Source organism: Macaca thibetana, chromosome 1 (genome assembly GCF_024542745.1).
Source record: "Macaca thibetana thibetana isolate TM-01 chromosome 1, ASM2454274v1, whole genome shotgun sequence".
NCBI classification, from domain to species: Eukaryota; Metazoa; Chordata; class Mammalia; order Primates; family Cercopithecidae; genus Macaca; species Macaca thibetana.
Genome location: NC_065578.1, coordinates 110,710,178 through 110,734,950, shown reverse-complemented (window position 1 = coordinate 110,734,950; position 24,773 = coordinate 110,710,178). Strand labels below are relative to the sequence as shown.

General features: G+C 42.2%; 1 protein-coding gene across 1 annotated transcript in view; it reads right to left on the bottom strand.

The window, feature by feature from the left end:
* Nucleotides 1-24,773, bottom strand: part of C1H1orf162 (chromosome 1 C1orf162 homolog) — a 256,729-nt gene that overhangs the window by 86,018 nt on the left and 145,938 nt on the right. The window lies entirely within an intron of this gene.

Below are 24,773 nucleotides of genomic sequence, written 5' to 3'. Positions count from 1 at the left end.
AGGAAATTCTTGGCTCTGCCTGAGGATCTGCTTTCAAGCCAAAGCTGGCAGCTGCCCCTGCACCTGTGCCCTCTCTTATCTGCCTGGCTTAGCCCCAGTACTGAGGGGTATATATGGCCTTGGGATTATCAAAGTGAGATAAACAGCCTGGCACCTGCAACCCTAGCTTCCCAAGTGTGTCTGAACCCACTTCAGCCACATATCTCTCTTACTCACAAATCTAGTCTGTTTTTTGTTTTGTTTTTGTTTTTGTTTTTTCCCTAGAGAGTCAGACTCTAGCAAAGTAGGTTACAATGTTATTTGCACCATACTTCCAGCACTCCTCCTAGGATGAGAAGGGGGCAGGGGTACAAAGATAATGTTTCTCTGGGAGCAGCTGCCCTCTCCCCATTCTTGCCCTTGGCTGCAATAAGGGAAGAAAAAGCTGAAGAGCTGGCAGCTGCAACATCTTATAGTTGTTCTGTCCTTCCTCTACAGCTGTGCAGCAGAGCACAAGGAACTGAGGAGATGATGCACGGGGATAATCATGCCACTTCCCTGAACTGGCTCCCTTCCAAGACCCTGGCGCTAACTTTAGGCACTGGGCTTGGTCCATCAGGAGGAAAATTACATGCTTTAAATGAGCATTCCAATATATTGGCTCTATCCCCCATGTGCTTTTCTAGCCCTGAGCCCTGGACCTGGGGACCCTCATTCCCAACATAGCACCCTTCATTCTCTCCCGGGGCTTCCGCATCATCTGAGGGAAGAACTCAGCCTCAGTTTCCAGCTAAGGCTTCCAACAGCAAGCAGTTCTGTCAGAGTAGCTGGGTCTGGGCTGGTGAGGGGTCTTTGCTGGCTTTGCTAGGTTTCTCTCCTTCTGGGTGGGGTCGGGGTGCTTGCTTTCATGAATGATAGGAGATAGGAACATGATGGTCTCAGGACCTGGGGTCATGAGGTGGCAGCTGTGCTGCTCCCACAATGATAAAAGGGACCTCTTCCTTAAATAAGGCTGAACCAAGAGGCTGAGCAAGGCAGCTGGTGTGGAAGCATGATAGAAGGGGTGGTGCCCTGGGCCTGTGAGTCTCCCATCCTTTTTGCCCTTTATCCCACAGATCATGGGGGTGTCCTGAGAATGGGGTGTGAAGGTCAGCATCTGTTCCAGTGAGATTTCTGTATGGAGCCCTGACATAAACCTGGAGGTTTCTATACGGAGTCCCTCTGAACAGTGGGACTTGAGCTCCAAGCCTGGGAATAGTAAAATGGGGCCCTGGGAATGGCCACTGATAGGTCCAACGGCCCTTGGGTCCTTGAAACCCTGTGAGTCTCCTCGCTAGCACTAGATCCTAACTGGGAAGCCCATATGAGGATTTCTTGTTTTTGTATTTTTGTTTGTTTGTTTCACCGCAGCTGTTCTACTGCAGGTGCAACTAGGTAAGGAATAACATAGCCTCCTACCTACACTCCACTTTTCTGAATAGTTAACTCCTCTTTCTCTGTTTTCTTCCAGCTCTACATTTCTTTTTCTTCGTTTCCTTCTCCTTCCATCATGAAGTCAGGACTAGAGCCCCAAGTCCCCAGCCTGCTTGCTGGATCCGTTTGTTAGAACTGGGAGGGAACATACAAATCATTAATTTCAAACTCTTCACTCTGTAGGTGAGAAAACTAAAGGGCAGAGAGGGGAAGTGACCTGTTCCACACCACTCGCATCAGGATTTAAACATATGTCTTGATGCTAAGCCTGGTGTAGTCTGTATTATCTATTACTCTCCACTCCTCTTTATTTTGTCTTTTTTCCCCTCAAATGTCCTAACATTTTTTTTTTCTAATTCCTGGGCATTGGGCTATATATATGAGACATAGCTAAGACCCAGATAGCGGAGTCAGGAGAGTACAGTGGGAAGGGCATGAGCTTTGGAGTAAGACTGGCTGGAAATAGTAGATGCACAATAAATACCTGGGGAATAGATGGATAAATGATTTGGTATTAATCTTAACCTTGCAGTCTTGAGCAAGTCAGTTTTCTGAATCTCATCTGAAAAGAAAAGAATAATGTTTCCCTCGTAGGATTGTTATGAGAATTAAAAATATAAGTAAAATGATGCATGTAAAACCTTTAAATAAAGCATCAGTCACCTCATATACCATCTACAAAAGGTTACTATTTTATTGATAATAACGTTGAACAGTCTATTCTTGTGATAAATTGATGCATAATATCTGAGGAACATAATTACCCCGACCACTTACTTCTGTGATGGCAAATTCATTTTACTTTATATCTTGACTCTTACTGATTTTTAAAGCTTTCTGGCTATTAAAGACGTTTAGGTCTTGCTGAGACTCTATGGAAAAAAAAAAATGTCATGACTATTTAGCAAGGTCTTACATGGACATAGGAAATCTGTGTAGCAGTATCTACCAGGTAGATGCCATGCTAATTCTTAGGTTACTTACTCTTCCCTTGAAGAGTTTATCAGCGAGTGAGAGAGGCACTGGGGACTCAAACCACAATAACTGCTGCTTTCTCCTCTTAGGCTCAGCCTATAAGCTAGTATATTACTTTACCAACTGGTTGCTGTATTGACCAGGACCAGCCAAGTTATTTCCTAAGAATGTGAACCCATATCTGTATACACAATTGATGTATGCTTTCGCCACTGTGAATGACAAAATTGCTTCTTATGAATGAAATGATAGTGATGTCCTATATTCTCAGTCCCAAGCCCTGAAAGAATGATCTGTAGGAATTGAGTCTACAGTGAGTGGGAGACAGGGAGGGATAATGGAAAGCTCAAGCTCAGCTCCAGTTCATTCTTACCAGCATAAGTTTCTGAGAGGCAAAGTCCTTTGCAGACAGTTTGTTCCTGAAAAGAATATGCATATTTTTGACTGTTATGGTAAAAATATAAATTAAACACTACCTGGGCAGTTGGGGAAGAATGCTTGCCATGGGGGCTTGAGAAGTTGTGCTTGGCAGCTGCCCGTTCCCCAGAGAGTCACGAATGAGGGCAAGAAAAGTTGCTTTCTGTGATATCTGCATCCTGCAGGCTCACAGAGTTCTCACGGAGATCTCACAGAAGCACATTTTGTTTCTTTCTGCAGCAATGGTGACCTGGTCAACTTGCTGGCCACTGGTATATGGAACTTCGGTACTCAGAAGTAGAGCCTTCTCATGGCCAGGGGATGAGGGTGGAGGCAAGAGAGTCCCCAAGGCTGAGGTGGGAAACGATAATGCCAGAGAAGGAGGTGAAGATGGTTATTCCAGAGGAGAAAATGGTTGGCACCTGCAAAGATGATACCTGAGTGGGAAGGGCTGGCTACAGCAGCTATGGAGAGAGCAATGTTGCAGTGAGAATCAAGTACTTAAAAGAATATAGAGAATGATGCATGGTAGGGAGGAAGGTTGGTGGTAAAGAAGAGCTATTGTCTGCTGATACGAATGGAAGAGCCCTGGGCTGAGTCATAGGGTTTGCTACTGGAAAGTGGTAAGAAAAGATAATTAGCATCACAGGCATGTGGACTCTGGGTTGGAAAAGGAGATGGTGAAATAGATTTGACTTGTATACAAAAAAGCCATTTAAGCTGCTTTTTAGATTATGAAAGTAATGCATTCCCATAATTATTTTAAAAATCAGATAACACAAGATTGTTTGACATAAAAAGTAACTTGCTCCTCTTCCTTCTTCCCCTCCTCAATTATCAAGAGGTAGCAGTGTGATGGTTAGAACAAGTTGCAGTTAAGTTTTTAAATTCTCACTGTAATAGTCAGTAGACTTTCTGACGGTTATCTATAAGTTAACAAGCTAATTCTTACCTGTGGTATTTGACCAATATTTCTTCTTCCTGAGATGTCCTTTCCACCAACATGGCTTTTTCCACCTCCACAACTCAAATAAATAAGAGTCTTTGCACCCAAAACTTGAAACCGCATCTTTTCTTCCCCATTTTAAGTTATCCAGATGGATGCTAGTCAATTTACTTCCACCAAACAAACAAACAAACAAACCTTTCTAGCTATTAAATACCTGAATTTAAAAAACAAAGCAGATAAATTAGAGAAGTTGTGATATGGTTTACAAAACATTAATTACAGGCGTATCATAATCAGGAACAAACCTAGAGTGTTTAAATAGTGTTTATAGGCTATACAATTGTTGACTATAGCAGAGGATATGACAGAATTTTAATTCCTGTGAGTTCTAGATATTAAGACACTTTAAAATGTTGGATTCAGCTTAAATTTAATAGTACATCTTTGGGGGCAGAAATGTTGTATTAAATATATATACAGATTATAAGTCACATCTTAATTTTGGAAATAGTAAATATTAAGAAATAAACATCTAAGATTTAAAGAAATAAAATATTTGAACCATTGCCCTGTGAAAGATCTCACTAGTAAAGAAAATGTATATGTACCTTTGATGTTATAAATAAATGGAAACATACTATTCAATAAGTACACTGAAGAAAAAATTTAAATTAAAAACACTCATTTGGTGATTAACATTTACATTTTTGGGTTTCTTTAGCTTAACTCTAAAAATCCAGAAGGGGTTATTATAAAATACAGAATAAGAATTGCTTTCAGAGATCTTGTGGGGAGAATTCCTGGGGTCTGCTTATGTTAATACAGACAAGCTCTCTGCCTACATTCATCACCATTGGTGCCACAGATGCCAACCGCAAGATTTTCATCTGTTCTGTCATTGACTTCCTTCGCCAACATGGATTTGATGGCATTGACCTGAATATCAAATATCCAGGGTCTCAGGGAATCCCACCTGAGGACAAACAGTAATTTACCTTCCTGGTTAAGCTGGGAATTGTGGGATATGATGAGGTTTTTCTTCAAATAGCCTGATCAATCCTTTATTCTTTAATTCATAGTACCCCTCCCCCTTTCCCTTTTCTCCTCTTTCTTCCTTTCTGCCTTTGTTACTTGCCCAGACACGCCACAGTACCAGGTGTTATCAGCACCAGATCACATTCCTTTCCTTATTTGGAAGGAAGACTAGCTCTCTAGCTCACTGCAGACACCCTTTCCTGTTTCCCCTCTCTCCCTTACGTGCCCACATTTTCTAAAGAAAGTTCAAATGTTTAGCCAACCAGGACTAGTTTAGATTGAGCGGCTCGACTCCAGCCAATGGGGAAAGGGCACAGGGGCAGTACTTGCTTCAGGAATAAAGGCTCTCATGCCCCTTTGTTCAGGTGTGCTCTCATGGCGACTGGCCAGGGAGGAGCACCCCTCTGCAGAGAAGTAAAACTGCTTTGCTGAAAATCTTGTTTGAGTGTTCAATTTCCTTAGGATTTTGAGCATTATTTCTAACAATTCTGGCGCCCAACGTGGGGCAAATATTCTCCATCGGGAGGGGGTCTTCGGTCACCCCACCCAGTGGGGATGCGTCCCACTGTCTAGTTACAGTGGCCCAACGGTTGGGGGATCAGGGTCCTCCCACTGTGATGAATAAATCTGGGTTCTCAGCAAAGTGGGGAGGAGAGGCTTGCAAGACTGTGGCAATATGAGGACCACATAACTCTTCTGCATGGACCAAGGTAGGATACCTTGCAAAAGTGACAAAATATTTCCTTGGTGGTCAGGATAATTTGGAGGTTGAGAGTGTGTGAATGGTGCTAAGCATTATTTTGTGTGGAGTAAGTGAGTCATCTCTGTGGTCTCGTGCTGCCATCTATCTGCTAGGGGCAGGAACAGTCAGAGTAAACAAAGAGAAAGAAGGGTGTAAGGAACCTCCAGCAGGTGAGCTATAGGATAGGCAGGAAACCCCTAACGGGAGGGGCTGAGCCTCTAGAAAGAGGAGGGGTAAGACACCTCTAACAGGAGAGGTCGAACCCCCTCTTAAAGCCTCAGTGAGCCTCTAGAAAGAGGTGGGTAGACACCTCTAACTGGAGAGGTTGGAGGCCCCCTCAATAACCCCTAAGATAAGGAACATTTCCAGTAAGACAAGAAAAATAAAGAGTCAAGAGAGTGATGAAATGCCTTCTGATAGTCCCTTGGGGCTTATGCTAAAGTACTGGAAAGATAATGAGAGAACCAAGTATAAACAAAAGCAGCAGATGCTAAAATATTGTTGTTTTATTTAAGTTTGAGAACTCATCCTTAAACCCTCACTTTTCTGGCCAAAACTTAAGTCTAATGAGGAGTGAATTTGTCAGCTCTTAGTCAAGCATGTTAATGATAAAAGCCCTGTCTCCCAGGAAGAAATTGATTACACACTTTGTTGGAGGCAGGAACCTGCCCTCCTTTACCCTTTAGAATCTGGAGGGAGAGGTTGGGCGTAGTGGCTCATGCCTGTAATCCCAGCACTTTGGGAGGCTGAGGTGGGTGGATCACGAGGTCAGGAGATCAAGACTATCCTGGCTAAAACGGTGAAACCCCGTCTCTGTTAAAAATACAAAAAATTAGCCAGGTGTGGTGGCGGGCCCCTGTAGTCCCAGCTACTCAGGAGGCTGAGGCAGGAGAATGGCATGAACCCAGGAGGTGGAGCTTGCAGTGAGCCAGGATTGCACCATTGCACTCCAGCTCGGGCAACAGAGCAAGACTCCATCTCAAAAAAAAAAAAAGAATCCGGAGTGAGAAAGCCAGAAACCAACCCCTCTGGAAGGGAAAGAGTCCCCATGTCTAGACAATCCACACCCACTAACATGTGGGACACTCTGCATCATCTTCTTCCATTCGGTGCCCCCATCCTGCTCCTCCGGTTTCCATTTCAGGTCCTTCCCCTGCTTGCATCACCAATCCTGCCCCTCTGGTTCCTGTTTCCATTTCAGGACCCTCCTCTACTTGTGTCACTATTCTGGCTGTTCCCGATCCCGTCCCTCCGGTTCTCATTTCCATTTCAGGCCCCTCCTCTCCTTGTGTCACTCTTCCAGTGGCCCCCATCCCCCTCCTCTGGTCCCCATTTCAGACCACTCCCTATCCTGTGCCATCCCTCCGGCTGTGGTTTCAGGTTACTCCCCAGCCATTTCAGGCCACTCCCTATCCTGTGCCATCCCTCAGGCTGTGGTTTCAGGTTACTCCCCAGCCATTTCAGACCACTCCCTATCCTGTGCCATCCCTCCGGCTGTGGTTTCAGGTTACTCCCCAGCCATTTCAGGCCACTCCCTCACCTGTGTCACTTGCCTGTGTTCCATTCCTCCAGCTGCTGTTGTGGATCTCTCTCCTGCTTGTGGTACCTCTCTGACTATTGCCCCACATTCTTCCCTTACTTATATTGCTCCTCCTCCTTATAATCTGGACTTTGCAGAATTACTGTCTTGTGAGCCTGCTCCCTCAATGTATTAAGTATCCCTCCTTAAAGAGGCTTCAATGTGAGACACAGCATTGTAAAAAGGATATTCAAAACTTTCCATTTCCCTCCACACCTAAAGAGCCAGATCCAACTTTCTTTTCTCTAAGAGAGGTACCACAAGGGGGGTAGCGGGTGGGGCGGGGGGGCACTGGCTTTGTAAATGCTCCCTTGACTAGTTCAGAAGTCCGGAATTTTAAAAAGGAGCTTAAGCCATTACTGGATGACTCTTATAGAGCAGCAGATCAAATTGATCAATTTCTAGAGCCTCAGATATACACTTGGGCCGAGCTGATGTCCATCTGGGACATCCTCTTCTCAGAGTAAGAACAAAGTATGATTTGTAGGGCTGCTATGGCGGTTTAGGAATGTGAGCACCCTCCCGGTCAAAATCCTCCACATGTGGACTATAAATTTCCCACCTGAGACCCCCAGTGGGAAAATAACAATGCAAATCACTAGGAAAACATGCAGGACCTAAGGGAGAGGATAATAAAAGAAATTCAGGAATCAGTACCCTGAACTCAAAATCTTTCTAAAGCATTTGCTATTCAACAAGAAAAAGATGAAGGACCCACTAGATTATTAAATAGATTGAGGGAGCAAATTAGACAATATGCAGGCCTCGATTTAGAAAACCCCCTTGGACAAGGAATGTTAAAACTTCACTTCATTACTAAAAGTTGGCCAGACATTTCCAAAAAACTACAAAAGACAGAAAATTAGGAGGACCGTCCCCTGAGTGAACTTCTCAGGGAGGCTTAAAAAATATGTGTGAGAAGAGATGAGGAAAAACAAAAACAAAAGACAAAACATATTATCCACCTTCCAACAGATAACTCCAAACCCATTTATCTCTAAGCAGGGCTTTCAAGGGACCAGAGATTATAAGGGACCTAAAGCCTCCTTTAGAGGACCCAAGCCCCCATCTGGAAGGTTGAGGCCCTCGTTTAACAAGCCCTCTAAGGGGTATAGGGGAGGAAAGGCAGAGAACACTAAAACTGAGAAGGAAAGACAAGATAGATGCTACAAATGTAGAAGAACAGGACACTTCAAGAGAAAATGTCCTGAACTAAAGAGAGAGCAACTTTCACACTCATGACTTTTGAAGAACAATAGGGGAGTTAAGGGCTCTGCCACTTTTATTTTGAGTCCCACCAGGAGCCCTTGAAATTTGGAAGTGGGACCTAAACGTGAATTTGTCACCTTTTTAGTCGATTCAGGGGCTTCACGCTCCTGTTTGTGTCCCTCCACCTGGTCTTACCTGCTCTTCAGAAGAACTTTTAGTCTCTGGAGTAAAAGGAGAAGGATTTAAGGCAAAAATTTTAGAAAGCATGGAAGTCAGATATCAAGATTGATTTACTCATATTCAATTTTTATTAATTCCTGAAGCAGGAACTAATCTATTAGGAACAGACTTAATGCTAAGGCTAAATATAGGCGTTCAGGTGAGCCCTAAGGGATTCCTCATTTCACTACACTTACTGCTGTGGATGAGAAATATATTAATCCTGATATCTGGTCAAAGGAAGGAAATAGAGGAAAATTCCTAATCCCTCCAATATATATCAAACTAAAAACTCCTGGGGAAATGGTAAGGAGAAAGCAATGCCCCATTCCTTTAGAGGGCAGGGTAGGGCTAAAGCCTGTAATTGAAAGTCTAATTAAAGATGGGTTTCTTGAACCCTGTATGTCTCCTTACAATACCCCAATCCTGCCTGTCAAGAAATCAGATAGGTCATATTGATTAGTGCAAGACCTTAGAGCTATAAATCAAATAGTCCAGACTACTCACCCCATTGTTCCTAACCCTTACACCATTCTTAGCAAAATTCCGTAAAATTCATCAGTGGTTTACAGTGACAGATTTAAAGGATGCCTTCTGGGCATTCCCCTCAGCTGAGGATAGTCAAGATATATTTGCTTTTGAGTAGGAAGATCCCCATTTGGGGCAGAGACAAAAATATGGATGGACAGTCTTGCCCCAAAGGTTCACAGATTCCCCCAACCTTTTTGATCAGATTCTAGAGTAAGTACTAGAGAAAGTCATAGTCCCTAAGCAAATATGTCTGCTTCAGTATGTGGATGATCTCCTTATATCTAGTAAAGATATAAAGGAAGTAGGTGACTTCTCTACACACATTCTCAATCACTTGCAATGTGAGGGGTTGCAGGTCTCAAAAGGGAAACTTCAGAATGTAGAACCTGAAGTTAAATACTTAGGTCACCTAATCAGTGCAGGTAAATGAAGAATATGGCCTGAAAGAGTGAGGGAATTCTTTCCGTACCCCTGCATCAAACTAAACAAGAACTCAGGAAATTTTTAGGACTAACTGGACATTGCCATTTATGGATTGACTCATATGCATTAAAAAGTAAACTTCTATATAAGAAACTTACCCAGTGGAAGCCTGATCGTATTGTGGACTTCTGAGGAAATCCAGCAAGTTGAAGAATTAAAAGAGATGCTCATAACCACCCTGTTCTAGCTCTACCCTCCCTAGAAAAGCCATTTCACCTTCTTGTTAACGTGAATAATGGGGTAGCTCTAGGAATGCTTACCCAAGAGTACTGAGGCCACTGACAGCCTGTGGCCTTCCAGTCAAAAGTCTTAGACCCAGTGACTCGTAGGTGGCCCCTAGGTATCCAATCCATCATGGCTACAGCAGCATGAGTTGAAGAAAGTAGGAAGTTAACCTTTGGAGGAAAATTAACAGTAAGCACACCCCACCAAGTTATAACTATTTTAAATCAGAAAGCAGGAAGGTGGATCACTGACTCAAGGATTTTAAAATATGAGGCTATCCTACTAGAAAAAGATGACTTAATATTAACCACTGATAATTCACTTAATCCAGTAGGCTTTTTAACAGGGGATCCAAACTTAAAAAGAGAGCATACATGTTTAGATTTGATCGATTGCCATACAAAAGTTCGACCAGACTTAGGAGAAACTCCCTTCAAGACAGGGTGGCACTTATACATAGATAGGTCCTCCTGGAAAATTGAAGGGAAAAGACATAACAGGTATTCAGTAATTGATGGAGAAATGCTTGAAGAAGTAGAATCAGGAAGACTGCCTAATAATTGGTCTGCCTAGATGTGTGAACTGTTTGCACTCAGCCAAGCTTTAGAACGTTTACAAAACCAAGAAGGAACTATCTATACCGACTCGAAGTATGCCTTTAGGGTGGCACACACATTTGGAAAAATTTAGATGGAGAGGGGTCTTATCAATAGTAGAGGCCAAGATTTAGTTCATAGAGAACTAATTATTCATGTCCTCAGCAATCTCCAATTGCCAGAAGAGATAGCTATTGTACATGTCCCAGGGCATCAAAAAGACTTGTCTTTCACAAATCAGGGAAATAATCTCACAGATCAGATAGCAAAGCTAGTTGCAGTTTCTTCTGAAACACCTGTTTTTCATTTAACTCAATGCCTTCCTTCTCCTACTGCAACTCCCATTTTCTCTTCCATTGAAAAAGAGAAGTTAATAAGAATAGGAGCTAAAGAGAACACAGAAGGGAAATGGATATTACCAGATCAAAGAGAGATGTCAAAATCTCTCATGAGGGAGGTCTTGTCTCAATTACATCAGGGACCCACTGGGGACCCCAAGCAATGTGCGATGTAGTTCTCCAGGTTTATGGGTGTATAAAAATTTACATCCTGGCCAAACAAATTACAGATAGTTGCTTAATATGTAAAAAGACTAGTAAGCAGATTCTAAGGAAATTGTCCCTTGGAGGAAGGAATCCAGGGCTGAGACCATTTCAAAGTGTTCAGATTGATTATACTGAAATGCCCCCGATTGGTCATTTAAAATACTTATTAGTAATAATAGACCACTTTACCCACTGGGTAGAGGCTATCCCATTCTGAAGTGCAACCACCAATAATGTAGCTAAGGCATTAATTGAAAACATCATACCCAGATTTGGACTAATAGAAAATATTGATTCAGATAATGGAACTCATTTCACTGCACATGTCATTAAGAAGTTAGCCCAGGTACTAGATATAAATTAGGAATACCATAACCCTTGGCATCCATCCTCCTCAGGAAGAGTAGCGAGGATGAATCAGACTCTAAAAAAAACACTTAACTAAGTTAGTTTTAGAAACTCGAATGCCATGGACTAAAGGTCCTCCTATTGCTTTGTTAAGAATCCAGACTGCCCCTTGGAGAGATATTGACCTTTCCCCTTATGAAATGCTCTATGGATTGCCCTACTTAGACTCCACTGCTGACATCCCTACATTTGAGACAAAAGATCAGTTCCTCAAAAATTATATACTTGGTCTATCCTCTACCTTCTCTTTCCTTAAGACTAAAGGTTTCCTAGCACAGGCGCTGTCCCTGGAGTTTCCAGCACATCAGCATCAGCCTGGAGACCACATCCTCATCGAAGGGTGGAAGGAAAGGAAGCTCAAACCAGCCCGGGAAGGATGCTACCTAGTTCTCCTAACTACTGAGACTGCAGTCCGGACAGCAGAAAGAGGATGAACTCATCACACCGGAGTCAAAAAGGTGCCGCCACCCCCAGAATCATGGACTGTCACTCCGGAGCTCACCCCCACCAAACTAACTCTAAAAAGAGGCTAATAATCACTTGTTTATTTTCTTTTTTCTTTTCAACAGAAGGTCATCTTGTCATCAATGTAACTCAGGCTAGCCATCCTTTAACCCTTCAGTTTGACGCCTGTTCAGTCATCCTGTGTGGAGACGAGCAAGCTCAAAGGAAGCTATCCCATGTTGATAAGTACCTATGTCCATACCGCAAAGTGTCAACCAAGTATAAGTATGGATCTTTAAAAAGTCCCTGTAGTGACTGGGCAGATGTTTGGTGGACCACGAAGTACAAAGGGTGGACAGCTAGGCCCCCGGTTTCAAATAGGTTAAGGGGGCTAAAACAAAAACTCCAACTAGTCCGTGGTCCCACCCCACCAAATTGCAAACCATTGCACTGTAACCCTTTATTGCTGATTATAAATAATCCCCGGACAATGGCGCAAGAACCCTCTATATTCGAACGGTATGGGTTAGGAGCAGACGTTGCAGGACGAGACCCTATTGGTATCTTCTCTCTAAGGTTAGTTAAACCACTGGTTAACAATAATAAAGAAATTCGGACCCAGAGTCCGGGAGACACGTGGAACCCAACACTCTACCCAAGTATAGTGAGTCCAACGTCCTCCTCCCATCTCCAAAATGACCCAAACAAGGTAACAGTTGTGGAGGTAGAAAACTTAAGGCAAACTATAGCTCTAGAGACAGGATATCAAGATGCAAATGCTTGGCTGGAAATGGATTAAATATTCCGTCCTCACTGTAAACAAAAGCGAATGTTATGCTTGTGCACATGGTAGACCAGAGGCCCAGATTGTTCCCTTTCCACTTGGATGGTCTTCCAGCCAGCCAGGCATGAGCTGTATGGTAGCTTTCTTCCAAAACTCCTCAGCCTGGGGCAACAAATCATGCCAAGCTCTTTCTCTGCTCTTCCCTGAAATTCCACACCCTGCGGACCAGCCCCGAGGGTCATCCAGCATCCATCTCCCAATGCCAATTTTACTTTGTGTATCTCACGACAGGGAGAAAACTTGACTTTCCTGGGAGCCTTAATGGGATGCAGTGAGCTTAAACTCTTCCAAGAGCTTACCCATCAGTCCGCCCTTAGCCATCCTCGAGCAGATGTGTGGTGGTATTGTGGTGGACTAATACTGGACACTCTGCCAATTAACTGGAGCAGAATTTGTGCACTAATTCAATTGGCCATCCCTTTCACCCTGGCATTTCATCAACCGGAAAGGATAGGAACCAAACATCATCAAACAAGAGAGGCCCCCATGGGTCCTTTGATTCTCATGTTTATGTAGATGCCATTTAGGCCCCACAAGGAGTGCCAAATGAATTTAAGGCCCAAAATCAAATAACTGCCAGATTTGAATCTACGTTCTTCTGGTGGCTAACAATGAATAAAAATGTGAATTGGATAAATTACATTTATTACAATCAACAACGATTTATTAATTATACTAGAGATGCTATTAAAAGGATAGCTGAACAATTAGGACCCACCAGTCAAATGGCCTGGGAAAATAGGATAGCATTAGACATGATACTAGCAAAGGAGGGTGGAATTTGTGTCATGATCAGGAGCCAATGCTGTACTTATATCTCTAACAATACTGCTCCCGGCTGGACCATAACTAAAGCATTACAAGGTCTTACTGCCTTATCAAATGAGCTAGCCAAAAATTCTGGACTAAACTATCCCTTCACAAATGTAACGGGAAATTAGCTCGGTAGATGGAAGGGACTTATGCCTTCAATCATCATTTATCTTGCCATTCGGAATAGGGTTGCTTATTCTTGTAGGGTGTTGTATTATACCCTGTGCCTGAGGACTAATACGAAGGCTTATTGAAACAGCTCTCACTAAAACCTCTGATGATCCTCCTCCCCCTTATTCAAATGTGCTTTTCCTTCTAGAAAGCCAAGTAAAACAACAGAGCCAAATTATGCTAACAAGGTTTGAAGAGAAAGAGTTATAAAAAAAGAAGAAGGGGAAAGCTGTGGGATATGATGAGGTTTCTCTTCAAATAGCCTGATCAATCCTTTATTCTTTAATTCATAGTGCTCCCCCTTTCCCTTTTCTCCTCTTTCTTCCTTTCTGCCTTTGTTACATGCCCAGACACGCCACAGTACCAGGTGTCATCAGTACCAGCTCACATTCCTTTCCTTATTTGGAAAGAAGACTAGCTCTCTAGCTCATTGCAGACACCCTTTCCCTTTCCCCTCTCTCCCCAACTTATCTAAAGAAAGTTCAAATGTTTAGCCAACCAGGACTAGTTTAGATTGTGCGGCTCGACTCTGGCCAATGGGAAAAGGGCACAGGGGCAGTACTTGCATCAGGAATAAAGGCTCTCATGCCCCTTTGTTCAGGTGTGCTCTCATGGCGACTGGCCAAGCAGAAGCACCCCCTCTGCGCAGAAGTAAAATTGCTTTGCTGAAAATCCTTTGTTTGAGTGTTCAATTTCCTTAGGATTTTGGGCATTATCTCCAACAGAATGGATCACCAGCTTTGTGTCATCTTGTAGGGAAGCTTGTGCCTTAATGGATTTTCTGTAAGGGCTGAATTTCCTGGGGATAGTAAAGGGTGTTGCCCACAGGCAGTACACTGGTTAAGGTGTTTGGGAGTTGTTAGCAATAGAAACAGACTCTGGGGCTAGTGTAAGCCCAAAGGGAATTATTGGAAGGATATAGGTATCAGAAGAAACACAAGGGAGAAGTCCTTGGACTGAGAAGGAGGAACCATTCATTATCTCAGTCATTCATTCAGTAGATGTTTATTGAGCATCTACTGTCATCTAGGCAATGTGCTTCACACTGTAGCTAGGGCAGTTAACAACACAAACATGACCCTTGCTCTTGTGGGGCTTGCAAAGAGGAAACAGACTCCAAAAAAAACTATCAAATAATCATAAGTTGTGATGAGAGCTATGATGGAAGCAAATAGGGTGGTCAGGGAAGTCTTCTCTGAGGAAGTGACATTTAAGCTGTTATATGAATAATTAACAATAACAAGCCACAAAAAGAATAGAGAGAAAATTGTTCTAAGGAAGTTGGAACAGTATTAGCAAAAGCCTGGAGGCAAGAAAAACCTTAGCATGGCTGATTAGCAAAAGCTTAGAGGCAGAAAGAGACAAATCCAAAGGTTAGCACTTTAGAAGGAAGGGTGAACTCTGCCAGGAGCTCCTAGGTTTTTTCTTTGGAATTTTCATTAACTGTAACGTGAACCCAAGGACAACTAGTATGTGTACTATCTCTTTGTTCCAAGTTATACTTTATCAAGACCCATACCTGTATATTGGGGACTATTTCTAGAAAAGGGGAATTGCTAGGAGCTGGAAAGAAGCCCAAGAGGTGCTCATTATAGAAAATAAAATAAAATAAAGACAGCCACTCAAATCCACCTTCACTCTCTCGCTAGGAAATGAGGCTTTTGAAGAAGAGGCTAAAGGAACAGGACATCCCAGGCTGCGTATCACAGCAGCTGTATCTGCTGGCAAGGAGACCACTGATGCAGGATATGAAATTGCAGAGATCAAAAAGTGAGTGCAGTGTGTCTCTCAGGGTCCCCAGATCCCAGAGTAGAGATTTCTAAACTTTTGGTGGACAGCATCCCAAGCAGTTCTGTAAATGTAATATTGGAAAAACTAGTGTCCAATGCCAAAGAGACTTGAAGACTTGGTAGCTTTGGGATAAGATGGTGGCCCCTTTAAATCGTCATTGTGGTAGGCTTTGGGGAGAAGAAGACTAAGATTTAAGGCCATGCAGAATCTTTATAATAGCAATCCTCAGTATCAATTTCTCCTGAAAAAGGATATAAAGTCACCAAAGCTATTATTGACAAAGCAATAGGAGAGTTACTATGATTCCCATGCTCCTAGAGACATGCGTTTCTCAGTTACAAGCTCTAACAACCACATTTCCTAGTCTTCTGCATTGGGTTTTTCCTATTTTTGTCAAGGAAGTAAAAAAAGGCTTCCTCTCCAGCCCTATGGGGGTCACAGAAAATAACATGGTTCCCTGGAGCACCATAGGAAGCCACATTGGTGGGGTCATATGGATATCTACTTGACATAATGTTTCCCATGGCTATCATTTTTTGCTCTTAAATTTTCTATAAGAAAATGCTCCCAGGGAGTGTAAATTAGTTCAACCATTGTGGAAGATAGTGTGGCGATTCCTTAAGCATCTAGAACTAGAAATGCCATTTGACCCAGCCATCCCATTACTGGGTATACACCCAAAGGATTATAAGTCATGCTGCTATAAAGACACATGCACATGTATGTTTATTGTGGCACTATTCACAATAGCAAAGACTTGGAACCAATCCAGATGTCCATCAGTGACAGATTGGATTAAGAAAATGTGGCACATATACACCATGTAATACTATGCAGCCATGAAAAAGGATGAGTTCGTGTCCTTTGCAGGGACATGGATGAAGCTGGAAACCATCATTCTCAGTAAACACAGGAACTGAAAACCAAACACTGCATATTCTCACTCATAAGTGGGAGCTGAACAATGAGAACACATGTACACAGGGAGGGGAACACTGGGACAGGGAACACACCGGGACCTGTTGGGGGTGGGAGACTAGGGGAGGGATAGCATTAGGAGAAATACCTAAGGTAAATGACGCGTTGATGGGGGCAGCAAACCAACATGGTATACCTATGTATACCTGCAGGGAAAAAAAAGAGAGATCAGATTGTTACTCTATGTAGAAAAGGAAGACACAAGGAACTCCATTTTGATCTGTATTTTGAACAATTGTTTTGCCCTGAAATGCTGTTAATCTGTAACTTTAGCCCCAACCCTGTGCTCACAGAAACATGTGCTGTATGGAATCAAGCTTTAAGGGATCTAGGGCTGTGCAGGATGTGCCTTGTTAATACGTTTACAGGCAGTATGCTTGGTAAAAGTCATCGCCATTCTCCATTCTCATTTAACCAGGGGCACAATGCACTGCGGAAAGCCGCAGGGACCTTTGCCCAAGAAAGCCTGGGTATTGTCCAAGGTTTTCCCGCACTGAGACAGCCTGAGATATGGCCTCATGGGAAAGGAAAGACCTGACCGGCCCCCAGCCCGACACCCATCAAGGGTCTGTGCTGAGGCAGATTAGTAAAAGAGGAAGGCCTCTTGCGGTTGAGAGAAGAGGAAGGCCTCCATCTCCTGCATGCCCCTGGGAACGGAATGTCTCGGTGTAAAACTCTATCGTACATTCGTTCTATTCTAATACAGGAGAAAACTGCCCTGTGGCTAGAGGCGAGATATGCTGGTGGCAATGCTGCTCTGTTACTCTTTGCTACACTGAGATGTTTGGGTAGAGAGAAGCATAAATCTGGCCTACATGCACATCCAGGCACAGTACCTTCCCTTGAACTTATTTGTGACACAGATTCCTTTGCTCACATGTTTTCTTGCTGACCTTCTCCCCACTATCACCCTGTTCTCCTGCCACACTCCCCTTGCCAAGATAGTGAAATAGTAATTAATAAATACTGAGGGAACTCAGAGACCGGTGCTGGTGCAGGTCCTCTGTATGCTGAGCGCTGGTCTCCTGGGCCCACTGTTCTTTCTCTATATTTTGTCTCTGTGTCTTATTTCTTTACTCAGTCTCTTGTCCCACCTGATGAGAAATACCCACAGGTGTGGAGGGGCAGGCCACCCCTTCATATACCAACATGTATACCTATGTAACAAACCTGCACATTGTGCACAAGTATCCTAGAACTTAAAATATAATAATAATTTTTAAAAGATATACTAAAAAAAAAAAAAAAGGAAAAGAAAATGCCCCCAGGCCAGGTGCGGTGGCTCACACCTGTAATCCCAGCACTTTGGGAGTCCGAAGTGGGTGGATTGCTTAAGGTCAGGAGTTCCAGACCAGTCTGACCAACACAGTGAAACCCTGTCTCTACTAAAAATACAAAAACTAGCTGGGCATGGTGATGGGTGCCTGTAATCCTAGCTACTCAGGAGGCTGAGGCAGGAGATTCACTTGAACCTAGGAGGGTGGAGGTTGCAGTGAGCTGAGATCGTGCCATTGCACTCTAGCCTGGACAATAAGAGTGAAACTCCATCTCAGAAAAAAAAAATGCTCCTGGGATCCTGTTGGCTTAAAATCCTTTGTTCCAGGCTCCTTGATTTCATCAATTTGATGACTTATGACCTCCAAGGTGGCTGGGACACATCTACAGTACACAACAGTCCCCTGCACATAGAATCCAAGGATCAGGGTGAAATGCATTATTTCAACTGTGTAAGAAAGAAAAACCTCAAATCATATGCAGAGGGGAGATGGGGAAGGGATTGGGGAGAATCTTGGTTATATATTAAGGCTTTCTGTTTGGGGAACAATTGCTAGACTTTGTTCATCAAATTCAACAAACACTGGTGATGAAATAATGTTGCCTTCTTCAGGAATATGCCATGATGTACTGGAGGGACAATGGGGTCCTAGCAGAGAAGCTCATCACAGGGCTCCCCACCTATGGGAGGACCTTCTGGCTCAGAAGTTCCGACACCTCAGGTAGAGCAGGGTCATCTGGTCCTTCTGCATGCGAGGCTGGATTCGGGACTTACTGTGAGATAACTGACATGGCTAATTCAGACTTCAGATGCGCTGGGGAAAATCCCTTCACTCTCCAATTCACCCTGTCACTCTTCTCTTGAGTTCCTATACCCCGGCTTCTCATTGTTCTGAGTATAAGCAGCTTGATGGCTATGGAACAGTTTCACTTGGGAAAAAAAAATGTGAATTTCCTTTTTGGGCTTTGAAGCATACCATCATTCTTCTCACAGCCTCGAAGAAATACCAGATTCTACTATACCCATGTAAACAACCACAGAAGGATTTTAATAGGCTAGCCCAGGTATAATAAATAATTCAATCTTACTTACAAGTTGAATTAATTGTGTTTACTTGAATTCTGTGCTGAAAATTCTGAGACCGATGGATGAATGATAAGCAGTGTTTGCTAAAAACTCAAGAACAAACATGACCACAGCACACATAGCCATGCTTACCATTTCCCAAATAAACTGGAATAGAATTAGAATTATACTTGTTTATAGCCTGGTTTCATGGAAATGTATGTCTTCATTTTATGAGACAAAATCACTTTCTAGAAAAATATGTGAGATTAATGTAGATTTCATCATGTCCTCTTTTCCACACCCTCCCATTTCTTCCTAGCTTTTTCTCCTGTTTAAGTCCTTTCTCCTGCAATACATGGTATAGATCTGTAAAGTGCTCAACATTGCCTTCTCCATTCCCCCATAGATCTGCACATTCTTAAGTGGAGCCACAGTACATGGAGTGAAGACAAAAAAGTCCCATATGCTTACGAAAACACTGAGTGGATTGGTTATGATACCACTGAAAGCAATGGATACAAAGTATGAGCATCACTAAAAAAAAACAATACTGGCTTCAAATCCTACATTCATCAGGAGACTACGTTCCTAAGACATGTGATTTCAAGATTTTAAATATGACTAGAGAAAGGGTAGACTAACCTTATTATTACTTGCTTTTTCTCCAAGACAGAGAAAATTATATAATTAAATGTAATATTCAATAACACAATGTATAACCTATAGCACAATATGCCAAAATATACTAGAATTTTCTAATATGATTAAAGTTTCCCAATGTTTGTCCACTGTGAATCTCTACTAGTATATGTGATGATTTTAAGATTATATCGTTATAAGATTGCTCTAAGACCATCACCTTCAATGACAATAACAAAAATAACCCTTTATATTTTTACCTAAATGCTTTACTCTTACAAACAAGAATTTACAACCATTATCTTACTTGATTATACACAATCCAGTGTAGTAAAAAACAGCCTCTCCATTTTACAGATATATAAGCTGAGGATCAGAGATGCTATGATTAGTCCAAGGTCACATAGCTGGAAAAGAAAGGCCGTAATTGACTGTGTGGTCTGGCTCAGAGTCTAGAGGTTCTTTCCACTATACCACTCTGTTTGTTCATTACAGAATCTGGGTCAGGAGAAAGGTGGTTGACAAGGAGGAAGGAAGGGGCCTTACAGTGCAGTGGTTAAGAGTTTAGGCTTTGGAATCAGTTATACCTTGTTCTAAATCTTCAGTATGAGACTGGCTGAGTTCCAACAAATCTGTGAAAGAATAGTAATAGAATCTATATAGTAGTTTTGAAGTATTGTGAAGATTGAGCAAATAATGTAAAAAATAAAGCTTAGCCTAATGCTATTTAATACTAGAATTAAATAAATAATAGCTTTATTTATATTTACAACTCAAGAGTTTATTGAATAGGACAAGAAAACAAGAATAGAGCTGAGTCAGTCAATTATGTCTTAAATCCACAAAGCACATATACTTTTATAGAAGAAAAGCATTTATCTCCCTAGGGTCACCTGTCAGCCCACACTCAGTTGTCTGCTTCTTGCATAGATGTCATCTGATTCAGGTTGCCAAGTACACTTTTTGTCCACAGGTGGACTTTCTCAAGGAAAAGTGTTTTGCTGGGTCTGTGGTTTGGACCATTGATTTGGATGACTTCTCAAGGTCCTTCTGCAATGAAAGGAAATACCTGCTCATAAGCAAGCTGAAGTGACACCTGAGCCTGTCCTCAGGTGCATCATGACTAAGTCCAACATGCTTTTCTGAAGAAGATGCAGGTTAGGCTACAAGGAACAGCAAAGACAGAGAGACCAGGGTGCATGGAGACAGCCATGGAACTTCTAGGCCCTCACATCTGAGAAAAGGGACACACTTACAGAAAGTGCCCTTTTAGAAATCTGGTTTTTAGCTGAGGGACCAGTGCTAAGTTTGATAGCTAGAATATGAATACACTAGACACCCTAGACCTAGGCCTTGTTGCTCAGGAAAATTTAGGCCAGGAACTGGATATCCTGAAAACCAGCTTGATATAGACATGTCTTGTTTTATTGCACTTCACTTTATTGTGCTTTGCAGATACTGTGCTTTTCACAAATTGAAGGTTTGCAGCAACCCTGTGATAAGAAAGTCTATTAGTGCTGTTTTCCCAACAGCATGTGCTCGTTTTGTGTCTCTATGTCACATTTTGGTAATTCTCACAGTATTTCAAATGTTTTCATTACTATTATTTCTATTATGGTGATCTATGATTAGTGATCTTGAATGTTGTCATTCTAATTGTTTTGGGGCACCAGTAATAGCACTCATGTAAGACAATGAACTTAATCAATAAATGTATGTGTTCTGACTGCTTCAATGACTGGCTGTTTCCCTATCTCTGTTCCTCTCCTGGAGCCTCCCTATTCCCTAAGACAGAAAAAAAATTGAAATTAGGCCAATTAATAACCCTACAATATCCTAAGTGTTCAAGTAAAAGGAAAAGTTGCATATCTCTCACTTTAAATCAAAAGCTAAGCTTAGTGAGGAAGGCATGTTGAAAGCCAAGATAGGCCAAAAGCTAGGCCTTCTGTGCCAAACAGTTAGCTGTGTTGTGAATGCAGAGGAAAAAGTTCTTGAAAGAAATTAAAAGTGCTACTTTAGTGAACACATGATTGATAAGAAGGTAAAACAGTCTTATTGCCATATGAAGAAAGTTTTAGTGGTCTAGACAGAAGATCAAACCAGCCATAACTTTCCCTTAAGCCAAAGCCTAATCCAGAGCCAGGCCCTAACTCTCTTCAATTCTATGAAGACTGAGAGGAGTGATGAAGCTAAAGAAAAAAAGTGTGAAGCTAGCAGAGGTTGGTTCATGAGGTTTAAAGAAAGAAACCACCTCTACAACATGAAAGAGTAAGGTGAAGCGGCAAGTGTTGACATAGAAGCTGCAACAAGTTATCCAGGTGATGTAGTTAAGATCATTGGTAAAGGTGGCTACACTAAATAACAGATTTCGTTATTTAGGTAGCTAAGGTAGACAAGACGTCCTTCTGTTGGAAGAAGATGCTCATCTAGGACTTTTGTAACTAGAGAGGAGAAGTCAATGCCTGACTTCAAAGCCTCAAAGGACAGGTTGATCCTCCTGTTAGGGGCTAATACAGCTGGTGACTTTAAGTTGAAGCCAATGCTCATTAACCATTCTGAAAATCCTAGGTCCCTTAATAATTATGTTCAAACTACTCTGCCTCTGGTGTATAAATGGAACAACAAGGCCTGAATGACAGCACATCTGTTTACAGTATGGCTTCCTGAATACTTTTAGACCACCGTTGAGACCTACTGCTCAGAAAAAAATTCTTTTAAAATATTACTGGCCATTGACAATGCATCTAGTTACCAAACGGCCTGGATAGAGATGTACGAAGAGATTATTGTTGTTTTCATGCCTGCTAACACAACATCCATTCTGCAGCAAATGAATCAAGAGTAATTTTGACTTCCAAGTCTTATCATTTAGGAAATACATTTTGTAAGGCTATAGCTGCTGTACAGAGTGATTCCTCTGATTAATCTAGGAAAAGTAAAAGGAAAACTTTCTGGAGAGGATTCACCATTCTAAGATACTATCAACAACCTGTGTGATTCAACGGAAGATGTCAAAAGATCAACATTAACAGAAGTTTGGAAGAAGTTGATTCCAACCCTCATGGATGACTTTGATGTGTTCAAGACTTTAGTGGAGGAAGTCACTGCAGATATGGTGGAAACAGCAAGAGAACTAGAATTTAGAAGTGAAGACCGAAGATGGGACTGAATTGCTGCAATCTCATGAAAAAACGTGAACAAATGATGAGCTGCTTCTTATGGATGAGCAAAGAAAGTAGTCTCTTAAGATAAAACCTACTCTTAGTGAAGATGCTGTGAGCATTGTTGAAATGACCACAAAAGATTTAGAATATTACATAAACTTAGTTGATAAAGTAGCAGCAGAGTTTGAGAGAATTGACTCCAATTTTGAGAGAAGTTCTACTGTGCGTGAAATGTTTTCAAGTAGCATTGCATACTACAGAGAAATCTTTCAAGAAAGGAAGTCAATTTCAATTTGACGTAGCAGACTTTATTGTTATCTTAAGAAATTGCTACAGCCACCCCAACCTTTAGCAACCACCCTCAGTCAGCAACCATTAACACTGAGGCAAGATGCTCCACCAGCAAAAAGATTATGGCTCACTGAAGGTGTAGATAGTTGTTAACATTTTTTAGCAATAAAATATTTTAAAATTAAGGTATGTACACTGTTTTAGACATAATGCTATTTCACACTTAATAGACTACAGTAGAGTGTAAACATAACTTTTATATGTACTGGGAAACCAAAAAACTTGTGTGACTCATTTTATTGCAACATTTGCTTTATTGTGGTGGCCTGGAACCGAGCCTGCAACATCTTTGAGGTATGCCTGTATATACCGGCATTTGTCTCTGAGCTAGATCAATTCTCTCACTCGTGGCAGTGCACCATTTCCTAATTTAGATGCATAAATTTTGTTGTCTGGGTCTTGGTAAGGATGGCTAGAGGGACATCATAAAAAGGATCAGGGACAAACACTCAGGTGGCTGATGGGTCTCAACGTATGAAGCAAGAAACTCCTGCCCTTCATGGGCTTTGTATGTTCCTTGCATTAAGCATCCCTTGGGGCAGGTCTAAAAGTGGAGGTAGAGCAGTGGAAGATGCTATATAATTTCCTTAGGTCTCTAAGGAAATTAATATAATTATTGATTTTTAGAACTGTAATAACCTATGAGAGATTATAAAATGATTTGCTTGGCTGGGCATGGTGGCTAATGCCTGTAATCCCAGCACTTTGGGAGGCCAAGGCAGGTGGATCATGAGGTCAGGAGTTTGAGACCAGCCTGGCCAATATGGTGAAACCCCACCTCTACTAGAGAACACAAAAAATTAGCCGGGCATGGTGGCATGCGTCTGTAGTCCTAGCTACTCAGGAGACTGAGGCAAGAGATTCGCTTGAACTCAGGAGGCGGAGGTTGCAGTGAGCCAAGGTCATGCCACTGCACTCCAGCCTGGGTGACAGGGTGAGACTCTGTCTCAGAAAAGCAAAAAAAAAAAAAAAAAAAAAAAAAAAATTTGCTCGAATTCAACAGTGAGCCAGAAAATTTTAGTGGTTGAGAGCATTCTACTGGTAGAGGAAAATGAAATATAAAACTTCTGAATCACCGTGGGAGAGGAAAGAAGGGAAAAACAGTGCTGAAACGAAGCAAGCAAACATAGAGCACAAAAGACAAAGCATAGCAAGGTAACAAAAATCCAAATATATTACATATGACAGAAATACTGACAGATAAGCCTCCCATATCAAAACCCAAATATTAATGAGTCTCAAAAAAAGTCCTTTCCTATCACTGTAGGGTTGGGTTTATTTCCGCTCTAGTGGAACTAGAATGGAAGCCCAGGTTTGACATCCTGCTAGGACCACAGGGGCCTTTGTTTCCCGCCTCCCTGCTTTGGACATGTGTCCCCCTGCAGCATTCTTCCCAGCTGCAGCTTCCCTCCAGTTCTCTGAGAACAGAACTGATATAGGGGAATGTCCAGAGCTGCTTGTTTCTATGTTTAAAACAGGTTATGATGATGCTTTGAAATGTCTTTATTCTTTTAGAATATATTCCACCAGCTGTCAACAGCTGGTTATAATCGACCTGTGACACCCAGAAGTAAAGGCTTCTGTGCTAATATTGGCAGAGGCAGTGGCAGTGGCAGTGGTGGAGAAGGTGGCAGTGACGGGGGAAGTGATGGAGAAGGCGGCAGTGATGGGGGCAGTAGAGGAGATGAAGTTTTCTGTAGTGGCAAAGCAGATGGCATTTATAGTAATCCTGAGGACAATAACAAGCTCTTCTGGTGTGTGGAAGGCAATACCTTTCACCTCAAGTATGCCCAAGGTTGGAGCAGAACTGTAAATGTTGCAACTGGCCTTATACATACTCGTAAAATCCTAGTGTCACAAATTCTGTTG